This window comes from Cydia strobilella, chromosome 21, assembly GCF_947568885.1.
Source record: "Cydia strobilella chromosome 21, ilCydStro3.1, whole genome shotgun sequence".
NCBI lineage: Eukaryota > Metazoa > Arthropoda > Insecta > Lepidoptera > Tortricidae > Cydia > Cydia strobilella.
Genome location: NC_086061.1, coordinates 729902 through 749646, shown reverse-complemented (window position 1 = coordinate 749646; position 19745 = coordinate 729902). Strand labels below are relative to the sequence as shown.

Genomic DNA, 19745 nt, shown 5'->3' with positions numbered 1-19745 from the left:
TACTTACCTATTCCTGCGCACATGAACCATGCAGCAGTTATTTATATACAGGCTACCAACCCTGTCCGCAGTCATGATCAGGATAATATACACACACAATATGACAATATGGTAGCCACAAACCGGCTTGATCATTGACATAATATACATGTTTTATGTTTGCTCAGCTATTTTTATTTATCACGATAAACCCTCTGTTTTATTTCATTGTTTTTAGGGTTCCATACCTCAAAAGGAAAAAAAAAACGGAACCCTTAAAGAATCACTGTTCGCCCGTCCGTCCGTCCGTCGGTCTGTCTGTCAAGACCCTTTATCTTGGAAACGCGTGGAGGTATCGAGTTGAAATTAAAACAATATACTCATGTCTACAGCCTCTTGAAGCTGTAAAAAAAAATTAAACTTATAAGTTAACGTAAAAAACAGATACGGCCGTCTATGCAGCAAAAAACGTATATTTCGACACTCTTAAGGGAATCAAAATTGATAAGTTACTTCCCGTTGACCTAGAACTATGAAATTTGGCAAGTAATATCGTCTTACTCTATAAGTAAAGGGAAAACTCTCAAAACTATAAATTTGTAATAAATAAATAAAAAATATTAATTTTGTACGGAACCCTCGGTGGACAAGTCCGACTCGCACTTGGCAGGCATTTTTGTTATAATATTACCTACTAAGGCAATAGTTCTTCAGATTTCCTCTACATAAATCAAGCAAAAAATTAACCTTTAAGTAATCGTACCTACATTTCGTTTAGTTGGCTACTTACGATTTTAGCGGTCTTAGGATTTCAATTATTAAACTGATAAGAAACTAGAAGATTTTTAAAGTATACTTAAGTACTCTACCACCAAAAAAGGTGTCTATTATTGCAAACTTTATCAGAACAAAATTCTAATTTAGAATCTGCCCTAGACCGTGAAAAAACTGCTGCATTCAGTTCAGCAGCGGGCATCATCGAAGGCGCGTTAGTCCAACTCAGCTAACGGTCGCGCCTGCCCGCCTCCCGCCGTGCCCGCGCTGCGCGGACTACGAAAAAAAGTTTTGAAAGTTAACCGACTCAATTATGAGGAAATAATTAAAAACTTCGACATTGTGTGCTGTGACGTTTTGTAAATACCAAAAGTTCACATAATTCAATGTTATGTTATTAGTTACTAATTGTTTAGTGTGTGTTGTGAAGTTTAATTGAAATATTTGAATGGCTGCCAAAACTAGTAAGTAAATAATAACGTTAATTTCTTGTTTTAGTTTCAAATATTTGAATTAAAATATTATGGAGAAACAGAAGCAGCGAGAAATGGAAGTTGGAAGTTTTTTATTGCGAGAAAAATTGTCGGTGCAGTACTCAAAACAAAAAGCGGAAATGAAAGAAAGTCTTTGAGATGGTGATTATTTAATTTTAAAGTGGATTGAAATTTCCTTGCAGTCTCGGAAACTGTGTGAACTGAATGAAAGAGTTTTAATTGAAATGATGGTAATGCAAGTATAGCAGGTTTAAAGAGGTTTTAATTTAGCGGAACTAGGCGATAAGCAAGGCGCGTTAGTATATGCTCGACAAATCGTATACAACATCAAATACATACTAATATTATAAATGCGAAAGTGTGTCTATGTATCTGCCTGTTACCTCTTCACGCTTAAATCGCCGATTTAATTGAAATTAAAAAGCAGATTGGGTAAAAAATAAACTACGCAAATTACTAACTCTAAGAGACGAAGTCGCAGGTAAAAGCTAGTGCATAATTGACCGAAACGTTAGCGAAGGTCTACGTTTTTACTCGGGCAGGTCGCAATTCTCAACCGATTCTCATGAATTTTTTTGACCAGATCATGATTAAATAGAATTATTTTGTCAATCCAGATTTTGGATTTTTTTTATATGCGGAAATTGGCATAACAGACTTAAGCGCCAATAGCGTCTATGGCGCTTAAGACCACTATGAGTTCACTGTGATAACGACTCAAGGAAATAAGTATTTTGCACTTTTACATTTTCTAAGCTTAACGCGAGGTCTAATAGTATATTTATATTAAAGATTTTCAATATTTTCTAAAAATATATGTAGGTACATACTTGCTATTGATCGGTGGTCGGCTTTCACTTAATTATCTAATGGATAGTTTTCTAATTATGTAAGTAGTAGGTACCTATCTGAATTTTATTAATTTGTGTTCATTGATTGTATTTACAATATTAATGCTTTGTATACTATTTATTAAATAGGTCCTGTAAAATTAAATAATACCATTACGCAGTGTTTCCGGTTTCAGAATATCTTGTAGGTATAATAAATCTTAATCTATTAACGTGCAGTGGGTTCAGGCCAGCAGAGTTTTGAAAACTTGTGGCGCTTTTTAGGGTTCCGTACCCAAGGGTAAACACGGAACCCTATTTCTAAGACTCCGCTCTCCGTCCGTCTGTCTTTCTGTCTGTCTGTCCGTCTGTCGCCAGGCTGTATCTCATGAACCGTGATAGATAGACAGTTGAAATTTTCACAGATTTTTTGCGTAATGGTACGGAACTCTTCGTGCGCGAGTCCTACTCGCACTTGGCCGGTTTTTAAATCATAATACGGTTGCCAAAAATATGAAAAGCAATTTTGAGGCCTTTGTCTAGTAACTTCATTGATTTTAAACCAGATTTATTAAACAGCACTCGATAGAAAAAAATCACGAAATCCTATGAAGTTAAACAACAACTTTGGCCCCTTGTAAAACAACAGTTATTTGTTTTACAAGGGGGCAAAGTTGTTGTCTAACCTCTCGTGCTAATATTGATAACGGAGCAAGCGAAAGATTCGAAAAATGGAATCTTGAGCGTTGCGAGGGTTTCAAGGCTCCTGCCTTGGGTTTGGGTTTAACAAATTTCTCCACCGAGTGAAACACGAAAATAACAAAGAATTTTGAAATGTTGGAGCTTACATGAAATAGGTATCTTTCATGGTTGTTTACTTGTTTAGTATTCATAAGTTCGGGGATGTACGTTTGAGGGTCAACGCGTAACATACAACTTTTAACTAGTTTAATAACAGGTAGTGGGTTCAAATATGATCACGTGAATGCTTTTCTTAATTTTATCATATGATTAACTATGTCATAGGACCTCTTGATGCCGGTCAATAATTTATCTTTACGAAAATTTGGGAGCGCACTCATCTGACGCCTACATATTTGCACTGTCAATGTGTACTCAATAATATCTACACTCGACTCTATACTATTGCAGATCATCATCTTCCTCGCGTTGTCCCGGCATTTTGCCACGGCTCCATGGGAGCCTGGGGTCTGCTTGGCAACTAATCCCAAGAATTGGCGTAGGCACTAGTTTTTACGAAAGCGACTGCCATCTGACCGTCCAACCCAGAGGGGAAACTAGGCCTTGTTGGGATTAGTCCGGTTTCCTCACGATGTTTTCCTTCACCGAAAAGCGACTGGTAAATATCAAATGATGTTTCGTACATAAGTTCCGAAAAACTCATCGGTACGAGCCGGGGTTTGAACCCGCGACCTCCGGATTGCAAGTCGCACGCTCTTACCGCTAGGCCACCAGCGCTCTAACTATACTATTGCAGATACCATTTCGAAAAAAAGTTATAAGAGTATGTAAACGCACGTACTACCCTTTCACAATATCTAAACAACTACTATATTTTAAGGGTTCGCCCCAAGAATTTACGACGTATTATATATGTTATGTCTACACCTAACTAGATCACACAAGTCACAATAACCATAACCTTGGACATAACTAAACTGCTCCTGTGTATTAATACGTCAAAATTTTGAGCTCTTACACTTTAAACCATACGGTAAATAGATAAAGTATAAGTTCCAGCCGTTGAGGAAGTTACTCGCTGTGAGTATTTTGACACGTCCAGTAAAGTACTCAATCAGCGTATTTGCACTGGCAACCAGTTTGCTGACTTGTATGTAAACATAGTTGTTGTATAGTTTTGAGTTACTATTAAATAAACCGGCCAATTGCGAGTCGGACTCGCGTTCCGAGGGTTCCGTACATTACAACATTTTTAACAATGTATTTTTTATGTGAAACGTGAGCGATGTCTTAAAAAAACCCGTAGTGATCGGATCAAAAACTAAGTAGCTAAGTCCGACTCACGCTTGACTGCACATTTCTAATAGGTTTTCCTGTCATCTATAGGTAAAAAAACTAATTTTTGTATTTTTTTTTCAAAATTTTAGACCCAGTAGTTTCGGAGATAAAGGGGGGGGAAACGGTCATTTTTTGCCTATTTTCTTGAATAACCTCTAAACTGGTTATCCTAAAATTATTAAAAAAATATATTTGAGATTCCTAGAATGAGTTCTTTCATTTGGTATGTAACACGATGTGGTTAAAAAAACTTTATTTTTTAATTTTCTCATTTACCCCCCAAAAGTGACCCCCATGTTTTAAATTCATTTGTTTACGTTACATGTCTGTCTTTGGGTTACAAACTTACATACGTGTACCAAATTTCAACTTAATTAATCCAGTAATCCAGTAGTTTCGGAGAAAATAGGCTGTGACAGACGGACAGACAGACAGACGCACTAGTGATCCTATGTGTTTATTTATATTTTAAACTAAGTGTTATTTAAATGTGTATCTCATTCTCTCAATTATGTCAGTGCTAAATAGGATAACGGCATACTGTCACATAAATGAATATTTTTTTTATACCACGTCGGTGGCAATCAAGCATACGGCCCGCCTGATGGTAAGCAGTTACCGTAGCCTATGGACGCCTGCAATACCGGAGATATTACACGCGCGTTGCCGACCCTTTAGAGTGTGTATATTGTCAATTCAATAAATAATTTTAATTATTAGGCTGACAAAATTCTTCCACTGAGTAAAAACACTTGCTTGGCAATAAAGCCGTAAGCTTGGTTTTACATCTGTTAACTTTGACGATCATCTTCAATTCAACTTTTCAATAATCACTTTCCTATATATAATTTTGTTCTCTTTGAATTATTAGCTTTCATGTATGAAATAAAACGTATTATATCGCGTATATTGAATCTCTACTACATCCCGACGTTTCGAACCCTTTACAAGTTTACAGCGTTCGTGGTCAACGGGGTGACACGGGGTAGTTTTATTTCATGAGTAACGTAACTATCGCGGTAACCGAATACAATTATGTCTTACATTGTTTAATCTCGAAACATGGCTCAGAAAAGCTGTGAAACATAAAAATTAAAATTAAAAATTAAGAATAAAATATATTACAGATTCTCAAAATATAATCTATTAATGAATAAATATAGCTATATATCTACTTAAAAATTAAATTAATGTTAAATAAAACTATATTAAAACTAAATTAAAGCTAAATTATAAAAAGAAAAAATTATACTGAAGTTATAAAAAGAACACCCCGTCCAAAATCTCTGCCTGCGGCATTGACCCCATAACGCTGGCTGCGTTACCTCTCTGTATTGTCAGCGATATACGCTGGGAGAGGTAAGCGCCAGCCCTGTGGTCTCCTGAAGAGTCGACCAGCCGTGCCGACAGGGCTCTCATAAAGGCTTTCATGTCCGCCGACCAAGGTCCCATTGTCTCCACTGCAAGCGCCGCAAACTCATAATCTCGCAGTAAAGATGAGTATTTGCGGCGCTTGAGTAGTTGGGTCTGGTCGGCAGCAGCGCCGGCCTGTGCACGGGTAGCTTGGATGTGGGACTGTGCAAAGGTGTCCACGCATGTGGCGTCCCACACTAGTGGCCTACCTAGTTTCCACGGCACCATTGTTGCTCCGTCGGGTCGCTTGCCATCATCTCTCACCATACCTGCGGGTTCAAGAATGGCAGGCACAGAGACGGTGGTTGGTTACTTTCCTATTGGTTACGTAAATTTAAATCGTGTTCAATGTAATATTTTATAATTAATTAATTATATTTTTTTATTAATTATTTTTTATTATTAATTAATTATTATTATTTTTATTAATTAATTATTAATTCTTATTTTTTTATTAATTTTTATTTTTTATTTTTTTATTATTAATTTATTTAGTATTTTAAATATTAACAATAGATTTTAAGTCACCATGTACCTAAACCCCAATGGATCCAAGTTATCTGAATAAAGAAATTATATTATATTATTATTATTATAATTCGCTGCCAATAGGAATATCTAATGTATATTTTTAAATAATCCTTTAATATTTTTAATACGCTTTAACTGAGCTTGAAACCACAGGTATCAAACTAACAAAATAAAATAGTACAAATATGTAGTTTTTAAGCTGTTTCCAATGAGAAACTTTGCAAGTATGTACAATAATACAGATGATAACACAACAAGTTGGTATTATTAAGCTGATCTGATGACAGAGTCTAGTCTAAAGGCATGAAAGTAAACAAAAGCTTCATATTACATAAAATTAAATTTTACCCAAAACTGTGCCCTTTAAGTTCCGCGAAAGCACCATTTTCTCAGGATGTCTTTTTAATTAAATAAAACGTTTCAAAATTTACTTAGGGTTTTTTATCGTCTCTTTGCAAGCTTAGCGAAGTCAAAGGACTTGATACCCTTATTAAAAAAAGGTTCTTAACTTGGTTGTGTTATGCGATAGACGATGTGTCGGCTATTTTTAAACAACTTAATATTATATTGATTTTTAATAATGATTGGTATTAGTTATTTGTGCAACAAGAGAGGAAAGTTGGTTTTTCTTGCGAGTGTTTATTTAGGACACAAAAACACGAGATGTAAAATAACTTTGCTCTCGTGTTGCACACATAATTTTTCACCTCAGTAGTGAGAACATATTAAAGGTTAAAATGTATTTCGAATTACACAGAATAAACAGAAAAAAAGTATTATAATATGTACGATACGATAAGATACGATACGATACGATACGATACGAGACCGGACCGGACCGGACCGGACCGGACCGTACCGTACCCTACCGTAGTATGAAGTTCATGGCCTTCACTAAATTAAAAAGCTACATTGTTTCACTCCCTGGAGTGAGGAAAGTCGCACTTTCCTCACTCCAGGGAGTGACGAAAGTAGGCTTGTTCGAGCTGCTGAGGTGAAAAATAAATATTCTGTACTGTATTTTAGAATTATACAAAGTAACGCCAGATTTAGTTAAAAAATCTTCAATTTCTTAGGTTCATTGGTCCAGTAAGGATCTATAACTGTCAAAGCTTAGATACTTTTATTCGACTGAGTAAGATGGAAAGGTACATTTTGAGTAAAAGCATATGTAGGTACTAAGTGCATGTTGAGGAAAATAAGTGAAGTGATGGCTCTCCGAAACATGTGGCGCGAGTGACTAAAACAAGTGAGTCTAAACCGTGGAATTATTTAATATAAATGATATTTTATTTTGTTTTTTGTCCCCAAAAAATGTGACGGAGTGGAGCTTTTCGTATGGGGTAATTTTTTTTTAATTTTTCTCAAGAGAATTATAATCAAAGAACGTAAAATATGTGACGTTTTCAATCAAAAGGTACATTGTCGCTTAACATAAGGACGAAAATTGCTTGTATCTTTATACGAAAAACCTGTCAGAGCGTCCTTATAGCAAGCGACAATGTGGTACCTTTTGCTTGGAAACGACACATATAGTTTTAAGGGTTGATACTGACGAGCGCTTGAACGCCTGATCGTAGAATATTCCGTATTCCGTACCCAAAGGGTAAGAACGGGACCCTAATTACTAAGACTCCACTGTCCGTCTCTCTGCCCGTCTGTCTATCACCAGGCTGTATCTCATGAACCGTGATAGCTAGATAGTTGAAAATTTCTCAGATTATGTATTTCTGTTGCCGCTATAACAACAAATACTAAAAACAGAATAAAATAAATATTTAAGTGGGGCTCCCATACAACAAACGAACCCTTCGTGCGCGAGTCCGACTCGCACTTGGCCGGTTTTTTCAAATCTCCGAATACAAATTGAAACCCGATGGTTAACTTTTAAAATCGTAAACTGAGTTAAGAATGTAAAACATTCCGGATATCACATAAAAATCTTATATTTATTGCCTAACCCTTCTCAGAATGGAATGGTAACAGAATCAATTTTATTATAACCTTTCAGGCCCTGTGAATCTGATTGTAGTCAGTCCCTTAGGGAATAGGACCCTCGACCCTCGGCTCTTTACTGAAAGGGGATCCCTTACAACATAAATGTCCTGTGCGAAGTGAAAATAAGCTGTGACTTGTGAATTATTATATTCCGTTGCGATTTAAATGTGTCACGTTTATTTTTAAACGGTTTTATTTAGCTTGACCCCGTAAACCCCGTATATACCTGTGTATATATATTACAAGCTTTTTATAACTTGCAATGTATCTATGTAACTATGTATGTTTAGTTTTCTTTTGTCTGTTAGGTGTTCTCAGAATCGCCTTCTTGCTGCCCCTCGGTCATCTAGTAAGTTCTACAACAAATCCTTCACTTTCCAGTCTGTAAGATTGTGGAATGCTTTGCCCATTGATATAAGACGTGCTCAATCCCTACCCATTTTTAAAAAACTTCTAAAAGAACACTATTTAAAATCTCTTTCTTAGTCTTGGTCCTTTCACTTACACATATATATTTTTCTTTTTGTTCACGCTACCTGGTCGTTATTCTTCTCTTGCTTGAATTCTCATTATGTATTTATGTATTTTGTGTAGGTTTATGTAGTGTATTATTGTTGCTTAAATAATATATGTAGTTTATGTAGGTTATTTTTCATTGTTTGTTATTTATACTTAGGTATTTGATTTGTAAACTTTACACCTTTGTTATTTTGCACTGCCCATTAACTTATTTCTAGCCACTGAATCGCTATCTGAAGGTTGTCTGGAAGAGATCGCTTTTTAGCGATAAGTCCGCCTGTTGTTACCTACTCACTTATGTCCTGTCATTGTTTGCAACATGTATTTTTCTTTGTAGTGCACAATAAAGTATTTTATTATTATTATTATTTGTATCTCCTTGGATATCACGGGCCTATGCATCCCGGTCTTTTGATAGGCTTGCGTGGGGATATAGATCCAACACGTAGAGGCCCCTTGGAGAGCTTTTATGTCATGTAGAACGCCTGCTGGAACCCGTTCACAGGCGCAACAATAGACACCCATGAACCGGTCGCAGCAGGCATTGGGACTATCGTAGAAAAAGTGAACAGTATACCGGTCTATGGATTGAAGTTTGGGTGGACAATGATACTGGGCTATTATAAAGAAGTCCGGACACCTGCCATAACAATGTTAAAACACGTTATCGAGGCAGGCGGTGACTTGCCGCTGACTAGATGGGCCCCTGAAACTGCCGTCGTGAAGACGACCAGGAGCAACACCGGTGTGAGCGGCTCAGGGGTGTCGAGAGGTGTGCGCCGCTTTCTACCCAGTGGCTGTTACCAGCCACTGTGCCAACTCGCGTCTTATGCATCTTTCACTTCCACCCCTGGAGCATATAGCTCTTACGACTCCCCTCTGGACGGCCAATGAAGGCAAGCCAGAGCTGAGAGTCCTGCGGGTCCCCTTGGGGTCCACTCCGACCGACGAAGACACGCCGGAGACGGAGACCCTGACCGACTCTCTGGAGCACTCGGGTCCGTGGGGTCGTCACTCCCCAACAGCTCGCCACAAGCTGCCCTGCGGGCTTATTATTATTATTATTATGTACGGGTCAAATCGTGCCAGTTTAATTTGTCGGTTTCCGATGAAGCTGAAAATTTGCATACGTGTGTAAGTCGGATGACAATGCTACATTATTGTAAGAAGAACTCCAGCGTTACAGTTCAGCATCCAATCACCTCTCTTCACAATCGTCCTCCCTTCACCTCTGCCCGTAACCGAATGCCCGTTAACCGTCATGCCAGTTGCATTTTTCTTTTCTTTAAAATACCTTCCATTTACAAATGTCAACAATCACTAACTTTACTTTTAAATTTATTAACTTATAGATTGACAATGATTATTCAAATCTTTATTTCATTAAAATCTTTTTCGAATAATTAGTAATTTTAAAGTATCTTACATTATGGTACCATCGAGCTGATCTGATGATAGAGACAGGAGGTGGCCATATAAACTCCGTGATAAAACAACGCAACCTAATTGTGTTTGGGGTTTTTAGGATTGTCTCGATGAGTATTAGTTGTCTGTGGAAAGAAAAGTCAGTGCAGTACAGTCAGTAATAAAAGCTTGTACCAAAAATGGTTCCAAAAACTCATTACAGTTCAAATGATTCGTTTCTCGTTGTCCATTTATTGTACGTCATTAGGCACGCGTCAAAGGGACGCTCAAAATAATAGTATACACTTTACAAGCCCTTACGCGTAAGTTAGTCCGCACTTTTAATCCCATTGTTCTTTTGAGGCAGAATAAAAAAATATCTTTGAGTCTACCCGTGAAGCGTATCATGTGTTGTATTGACTGAAGAAGTACCAATATACCACGAGAAATGTTCTAATAAACCTTGTTTAAAGCATTTATCTGTCCCCAACTTTTCCGGTGTTGGTCTCTGTTATAGTATCTTGCAAGTCAAAATTGATCCAATTTTTGGTTTCTGATTGAGTATAAGTTTTATCATACATCGTAGCATTTACTTATACCAAAGAGGTTATAATAGGATAGAGCGGTACTGTCATAGTAAATTTTGTAACCACAGTAAATTCACTGCCATCTATCGACACACTTTAAAACTAAAAATTAAGATTTATAAAAATACAATAAAATGTATTTAAATATGGATAAATGACTTTTTTTATTAGCATTAATTATTTTTATAATTTTTTCCCCTCACTAGCTCGGAAAGCCGTCTATTATCCTTTAAAACAAGCGGGGAAAAACGCATTTTATCCACTAGTGGGGAAAGTAATTTGACCTTGGATGGAGCGTGTTTAAGTAGCTTGACAGATAACAAAACGTAAAACGCTTATGATAATGGTTCGTTCGATATTAATTATCATTAAGTAAATGGTTTGAGAATCTAGTAAAAACACCAAATTTAGCTTTATTTAATAATTTTAATTCATAAACCTTAAAATTCCATAAGAAACGTTAGATTTTTTGTAATGATGTTAAATATAATTCTGAACGCACAAGTTGAATCGATGCAATTTCAAAACGCATCGTTGACATTTCATACGTCAGAACAGAAATGTCAACATTGTCAACAAAATTTTTACTGTTCTTCTCACCGACTCACGTAAAAATCAGAATTTCTAGTGTTTTCTGTTATAATATCGTAAAAAAATTAGTGATTCCAGTGATGAAGATGATCTAACGCTTGTGGATTTTGCACTTTCCTCGCTATAGTGAGGGGAAAAGTTTTGTGTTACACACGGGTGCAAATGTATTTTACTTCTCGTGTGTTGAAACACTCGCTACGCTCAGGATTCTATTTTAGAACCACTCGCTTCGCTCGTGGTTCAACTATAGAATCCTTTCGCTTGCTCATGTTTCAATTCCACACTCGCGGGTAAAATACAACTTTGCACCCTTGTATAACAAATAACTATTACCCATGTTCGTTTACTGACTGAAATTTTCGCGATTTTCGAAGCACGTTTTTTCCTCAGACTGTATCCATCTATTACGGAGTTATATCTATCTTTGCTATACCATATACCATAGCTAAAACAATAATAAAGCTAGACATATATTGACCGGGATATGGACCGTGATTACCTTAGAAAACAATACAAAAGGTAATCACGGTCCATAGCCCGGTCAATATAAGCTAGTAAAACTATCCGTGAATCGTTTAAAACTGTTAATAATAAAGCTATTGTAGCAAGAACAATCCGCAAGACTGCCCTATTACTATTGTATTAAAGCCGGCCAAAATCTGTTTATGGCCCTTAAATCACATTAATCTTGCCAACTCTTTATAGCTCCAAAGCCCCTCGCAGCTAATAAACCACTATAATACGGATCTCTTGAATCTTCCGAACGGTTCCTTCGATCCTTGCAACGCGTATTGACGCTGCCAATCGGATTTGTTTTATTATTTCCGATAAAATTGAAGTCTTTATAGCTTCGGGTGGACTTAGCCTCACATCGACTCAGGGAATTGTAGAGGAAATTGATTTCGGAAGTGGTCTGGAGTCTTGGATTTGGAGTGGCTGGTTACATGTCCGTCTTTGGGTCACAAACTTACATATGTGTACGAAATTTCAACTTAATTTGTCCAGTAGTTTCGGAGAAAATAGGCTGTGACAGACGGACAGACAGACAGACAGATAGACGCATGAGTGATCCTATAAGGGCTACGTTTTTTCCTTTTGATGAACCCTAAAAAATAAGAAAATTTAAACTTCATCAGCGTGTCTCCGGTACGCAACGTTAGACGCGGCAAACTATGTTGTATCGCGTCAGTAATGTAATTGAAAGTTAAATCACTGTTCAAAGGGCCCAAAGTTCAGTGCAGTAATCAAATTCAAATTGCTTAGTGCGGTTTCATACTCAATTCCATTAGAATTAATTGCTGTTGTATCGAAGTTATATCTAGCTGAAAGTGAGTGGAGTTCGCTCATTGGCAGGCAATTTAAAACTTTTGGGTTAGACTACTAGGTGACATTATGGGACGAACCTAACCCTTTTTATGCCACCAATGAACGTACGGCTCGATTGATTGTACGCCGTCGTTTGAGGGATCGTCCTTATACAACGCGATTCGCGATTATCGCGCGAATGTTACTTATGCGAACGCGCGATCAAACATATTGAACTCGAACAGGTGTCCTAATTGACAATCGCGCGACTCACATGAGTCGATAATCGCGTAGTCGTGTTATATTAGGACGAATCCTGAGGATTGCTACTTGCGCATTGTTGATCGCTTTAACTGAGCCCCATAACTATTTTAAATACAAGATATATACAGTGGTACTACGTAAACGAAATTAATAACTAGCTTAAATCTAAAATAGGCCCTTGAGGCATTGTACCAAGGATGCTGGCGGCATTTCCCCGCTGTATCGCAATGCTGATACGTTGTGCGAGAAAGCCGCCAGCTCTTCGGTCACCAGTTACGTCAACCAGACGCTTCGCGATTTCTGCAAACAACTTATGCGCGCTGGGACCCCATGGACCTAGAGTTTCAACTCCAAATGGAACGAAATGATACTCTCTACCGAGGCTCTTATATTTATTACGTTTTAAAATTTCGGCGCTTTCCGCCGCTCCGCCCGCTTTTACATTAGTCCGTTGGAGGTGGGACGGTGCCAGTGTGTCTACGCAGGTAGCATCCCACACCAACATCCGTCCCAAGCTCCAAGGAACCAAGGACATCCCATCGGGCCTCTTGCCATCATCTCTGATAATGCCAGTCGGCTCAAGAAGAGCGGGTACATTGATGGTGGCAAGAGACCGACGGATTATGTCATTAAGCGACGCATGTCTTGAAAAACGGCCGGCACTTTTTTGACAAGATAATCCATGGTGTCCAAGATAATCCAGTCGCCAGTCTAAGGGAGGCCGGATCCAAGAAAGTACCAGTATTAGGCGAAGGATGGGCATGTAGCCAGTAACCCGCTTCCCGGGCTCCGACCGCCAAAAGCCTCGCGCGGTCTGGACCTGTACAGTTGTTTAGGAGAATATTGTAAGTTAAATCACAGTAAACATTATCCCAACTCCTTTGTGAATTTGGGTTGTCTGGAAATTGTTTTCCCGGGCAAGCAATTTTAAAAGCATTTTTGGCGTCCTCAAAGCCCGCAATCTCACAGTTTGTGGGCAAAGCCCTTAAAATATTTCCTATGAGACCAGACGTGCTATGAGTGGACGCCAAAAAGGCTGGGGAAGCCACACTGGAAATTTTGCGAATTCCTAAACCTCCAAACCGAATAGGGAGGGACGCTTGAGACCAGGAAGGCTCACTTAGCTGAATGTTTAGAATAGTCTCTAAACTAATTTTGATCAAATCATCTAAAGGCGACAATAATATTAATAATAATAATAATATAAATAAATTTAGGGACAAAAAGACAAGATTTAAGAATCACAAGAGCATAATGAGGGCTAATTTCGAGTAAGCGATTCGTGTGACTTTTGAATTTAGTTATAGAGTTAGAAATATAACCGGGAAAAGATTCTTCGAATATAGGAGATCCCAGGAGGCAAAGAGAATACTTGTCTACTGATTTGATATCAGGAGCCAGATCGTCAAATTTGGGTTGTAAGTCTGCCAAAGAACAAGAAGGTTTTTGAATAAAGAGTTCACATTTGCTGAAATTCAGTTCTAAACCAATATTTTCGAAACTACTCTTAATAAAAAACAAATCAGAGAGCACAGTATTCACGTCGCCTCCTAGAGTTCCGTCATCTAAATACCAGACATTGAATTTTGATTTTAAATTTTTAATAATTGGATTTATAGCCAAACTAAAAATTGCTGGCCCGAGAGGGTCACCCTGCTGACAGCCAACCTCAGAAGATAATTCATGTGACTTGTACATTAATTTAGATGAGTTTGAATAGCAAAAGAAAAGGTAATTGTATAGCTCTGGAATTTTGTCCTTTACTTCTGTCAGCAAAGTGTCCCTACTAACCGAATTAAAAGCATTTTTAACGTCAATTTTGACTACAATTTCGCAATCATTGAGTGAAAGGTAGGTCCTTAGGGCATGGACGGCTGCCTCGCACCCACCTTTCGTGCCGAAACCTAGCTGTATTGGTTCAAAAAGGGACTGCAATTTTGATCTAACGTGTCTAACCGCAATTTTTGATGCCAGACGTCGTAAAGTAGACCCCACAGCAATGGGTCTCACCCCTCCGTCCTTTTTGGTTAGGGCGATCAGGTTTGCACCGTATAGAATAGGGAGGATTTCAGTGTTAATTTTGCCTGAAAACATAAAATTTACTAATTTAGTAAGGGAACTGATAAGCTGCACACCTGCGTCGCCCACGGAATGAGAAATTAGATCCTTCAAATGTTGGGGCGAGATCCCATCCAGGCCGGCCGCCGAACCGTTTTTGAAAGAAAATATGGCGTCAATAACGTCTTTGTCTTCGATTTGGAGGCAGGCCCGGTCAGATGTAGGTGGGGCAAACAAGTGTGGTACTGAAGGAGCTGGGGGATGTTTAGAACGTAAAGCCGAGAGGGTATCAGGAGTATCTGGCGATAGCACGTCATTTGTGAAAAGAAGACGAGCGGCACCTTTAAGATCGCCGTCGCTAATTTTACTTTCAATTAATTTAGTTCTATTGAAAGTGGATGAGGCGCATCCAGAAGGTCGAGAAATGTGTGGAATTGTATTCGAAACGCAATTGTTTTTGATTTTTTGTGTTAAAGAAATTGTCTTATCCTTTTTGGCATGAAGGGTTTTGAATGAAAAAAGGAAAAGATTATGCCAATCATCAATTTGATTATTTTCCACACATTTTATAATTAGGCCTGAAAGGTGATTAGCGACTGTGATCCTGGCGCCGCGCGGAACTCTTTTAACAACGGGCACATTATTTTTAAGTTCGCTAAGGTATGAATGGAAAGGGATGGAATTTGGTTGGTCAGAAAGGGGGGTGGTCAAAAAGGGTTGGTCTAAATTTAAAACGGCATCATTTTGGCTGATACAAAGACGGTGTTTTTTGGAAATATGAATATTGAGGCCTCTCTGCGTTTTAAAAGAGTTGTCGCATTGTACACAATTAAAATTTAGATATGGTGTGCCATCGCCTGATTGAGTTGCGGCATGCATCCACTTACCGTAACAGTATCTACAATAACTAAAGCACAAAAAACTTAAACACAAAATAACAGTATTCACTAAAAATAAAATTTATAGTTCGTAATAGACGTTGACGTCGGCCGTCAGGACGACACGACGTAGCCGTACAAGGCCGCAACGTCTGAAACAAAAAGATATGTTATTATTTGTTCAGTATTGGGCCTGCCCACACTATTGCACAGTAATCTGATGTTTTTAGATAAGATAAAAGCAGTTTCAGGCATCTAGAGCCATGTATAATTTGAAAAATAAGCCAAAAATATCACTGTGCTAAGTGACAGACAGCAAATAAATACTCCTTTGAGAGAACCCTTTAATAAATTACATACACAGTAGTCTAATTCTTTTTTGTCGCTGTCTATTTAATGATAAGGTAACGCTTTATATGCGCTTCCTTTGTGCGCCCGCATATCTCTTTTTGGTGATTAATAACATCGGATTTTGACATGTTAGTTTTCATATATCTACCTGCTTTTAAATCCGCCAAGCCACTTGAGGATATAAGAAGCCCTTTTTCAAAACAGCTCATCCTCCCTGCGTAATGAGTAGGTAAAATACGCCAGCATAACGCAAGCAAACTCGCCGGGCCGGCAATTGAATTACTAGCGGAGTGCCTGTGTCATCGTATGACGTATTTGACATCGTTGGAAGCGTGCCACCCACTGATGAAATAATAAAAAGGAACGAAATCCAGTATGGCCACATACAGTACATCAAATTGTGTACCTTTAATAGAAAAACTTCTTCTTCCGCTTCTTTTCTTCATCGCCCTACGCGACAACATTACCATCCTCACCACTGAGATGGTTGGCAGTCCTCAACTGTGCGTTTCTCTAGAAACTTCCTGCCTCGCACAGCTAAACTGTGGAATGAACTGTCGCCTGCGATATTTCCGGACCGATATGACCTTCAAACCTTCAAGAAAAGAGCGTATTCCCATCTTAAAGGCCGGCAACGCACTTACAACCCCTCTGATGTTGCGGGTGTCCATGGGCGGCGGTAATCGCTTACCATCAGGTGATCCGTCTGCTCGTTTGCCTCCTATTTCATAAAAAAAAAAACAAAAAAAAAACCTAGGTACTTCACAAACAGTTTGGAATACTATTTAAATTATTTACGACCGTAGTGCATTTCATTACAATTACAATTAGCCCGGAGACGTAATATACTCATTGTAGAAGTTCCATTTCACTAAACAACACTCATAAGTTCAAATGCTTGTCTTTTACATAAAAAATCGCTATAAGTATGCTTATAACGATTTTTAACCTTGACAAAAAAGTTGCATGAAAACCTAACTTGTTAAACAACTTCAACTTCAAAAATAGTTTATTCAAGTAGGCTTAATAATAAATTAATAAGCACTTTTGACATTTTACAATTTTTGCGAAGAAGACATCGCCGAATATTCGTGTCGTTAAGCTGCTTTGTGAAGTCGGTTTTTTTCTTTAAAGATTATGGAATTTTGAAGTCAGAAATAATATTACCTACCATATTTAAATAGGGTATAATATACCATATATATATATATACACCGTGTTTTTTTTCCGTTAATTTTAAGGGGAGATTCTTCAGGTTAAATAAAGTTAATTTCTCTAAGAAACTAGTGTTTTAACTCTTACGGTTTTTGAGATATTCAATAAATAAATTTAATTGCTAAACCTGTGTAAACAATTATTCATTGCCTCCAAATTTTATTTATTTTTTAAGTTTCGTCAGTAAAGAGTTTTCCATTGATAGCTATTCACTACAAGAAGGTTACTGGGGTGAGTTAGTTTGACAGTTCCGACATTACCTACTTTTCTTTCATTATGTGTCACACTAACTTTTACGTAACTCTAAAGGACCTTTTACAATGCAATATTCACTTATTTTGTATGAAAAAGGTAAAAAAATATTTTTTTTCGAATTTACCAAAAAGCGATATACCAGGTAGCTTCTATTAATGTACCAAGCAACGTGTCGAATTTAACGGAAATCAAAAACACGGTGTATATTAGCAATAGCAGTAGATAATATATTATAGTAAAACCCTTCCTCCCTCCCTCCTCTGATTAGGTATGTGCATTGACATCTAGATACTTTTTCTTTTTAACGATTGTCCACTGACTAAACTTGAACCGCATTGAAGTGATTTTAAGTGCTATCATTGGTAAGTGTTGCTGTGTGCGATATCGAAGCTGTCATAAAACAATTTCCAAGTTTAAAGTCCGCAGCTGGCAGTTTGCAGTCGGCTTTGGGCAGTAATGTCTTGAGGACTGTTTGGTGTTGGCTGTCTTGTGGTTTCGACATTTGGGGTTGGGAAACTTATTCGTTTATAATTGTTGGCAGCCTGAAGTGACTGATGCGAAATGTCCTTATAAACGAAGAAGCTGTTTAGTGACCATTTTGAAGTGGTCTGATCATTATTTACTTTCCACATAAATTCTACGAAAGTTCCAGCTATGAAATGGTTTCCCTACGGTGATTTTCGCGAAGGACTTACACACACAAGATGAAATTGTCGGCAATTTGAATGTAACACCTCTGGAGTTACAGGTGTTTATATGGTATGGTAACTGCTTACCACAGGGTTTTATTATGATATAATACCTATATTATGTAAGCAATTTGACTCGTTTTTATCACTCTTGAGTATATTTTGAATAGCAAAAAACAGCATGCTCCCTTAAAATCATGGCCTTGTTACAGAAAAGTTTCACCACAAGGTATACAAGCTTTTATTCAGTTTCACTTGTTCCGTTGTCTGTGTGTTAATAAGTGGGATTAGATAATCCTAATCCCACTGCCCATTTTCGATTCCAAATTAAAGGATGACTCACGTTAGACCGGGCCGGGGCCGGGCCGGAGCTTCCGGCGCTTCGTTTTCTATGGAAAGCACCACCTGATCACCGATCAGCCGTCTTAGAAAATCTTGTGTCTGACACCTCAGCCCGGGCCCGGCCCGGTCTAGCGTGAGTCATCTTTAAATCTATAACAAATCACAAAGCGGCCTAATAATGCCTAAATGATGAAAACGATGCATGTATGTCTAAACGTAAATGTCAGTTACCTAATTGTCATTCGCGCGTTCATTTCATTCGTTCAGTTCACTTGTCCGTACATGCGTTAGCGCGAGCAAGACAGACGGGCAAATGAGAACAAAATTACATTAAGTATTTAGATAATGTTGTAATGTCAGGTATAAGTTTGAATTAGCCTCCTAGGCTCACTTCGTTTAAACACTTTAAACAGTATACATTAATGTAACGTGCATGTCACGGCCACGGCAACGGGGCATGCCATTCACGAATGGACGCTGTATTTAACACTCAGTTTTGATAGCTTGACGACGTCAGACGTATGAAACCTAGTAAGTCTACTGACGTTCTTAATCTCGCGTGGTATTGCGTTAAAGCAAAACTCGTCTTTTTGTAGGCCCTTTGTTCGAACTCCAAGCCGTAATATGAGCAGCTTAACATGAGATATCAAGCCTCTATATGATTAAAGCTACCGTAGTTAGGGCTGTCGCAACCATAAGTTTAATGAAAAAACTTTCCTCGCTGCTTTGGTGACTTTAGAGGTAATATTACAAGCTTTTCGCGTTTGACAACGTACAGTTCTAAAAAGAAAACCCTGCATTCGGAGAACAGGAATTGCGGTGTTCCCTCAAACTAGCGATTTGCTAAAATCGTGCATTGGGAAAAGCTCGGGAGCCGACAAAATGAAGATTCAAGTTGACATCACCGTTTGATATAGAATGAACCCTACTGCGTAAAATAAGGTTTGCTAAATAATATTGATTACAAATAATCGTAGGCAACAAACTACGTGGCAGTCACAAAACAACAACAACAGCGATAATGGGAATGGTAAAAACATCTGTCACTTTCAGGAAGTTAAACCAAACAACAATAATTATAACGAAACAATGTGTTGTAACAACCCTAGTTTTAAGCTGTGAACAATGAAATGGGAAACCGAAACATGGCTGCGTTTAATAAAGTAGGAAATAGGAATTGTACCGTTTAAAATCGCAGAACCAGTACTTTTATCACTATATAGTATAA

At 37.9% G+C, this 19745-nt stretch overlaps 1 protein-coding gene across 1 annotated transcript in view; it reads left to right on the top strand.

Moving 5' to 3' along the window:
* The first annotated feature begins 881 nt into the window (after positions 1-881).
* LOC134751057 (orexin/Hypocretin receptor type 1-like) overlaps positions 882-19745 on the top strand; it is a 112749-nt gene continuing 93885 nt past the window's right edge. Inside the window, exon 1 of the mRNA XM_063686398.1 lies at positions 882-1217. The gene's annotated coding sequence lies outside the window, so the exon portion shown is untranslated. The remainder of the gene's footprint in view (positions 1218-19745) is intronic.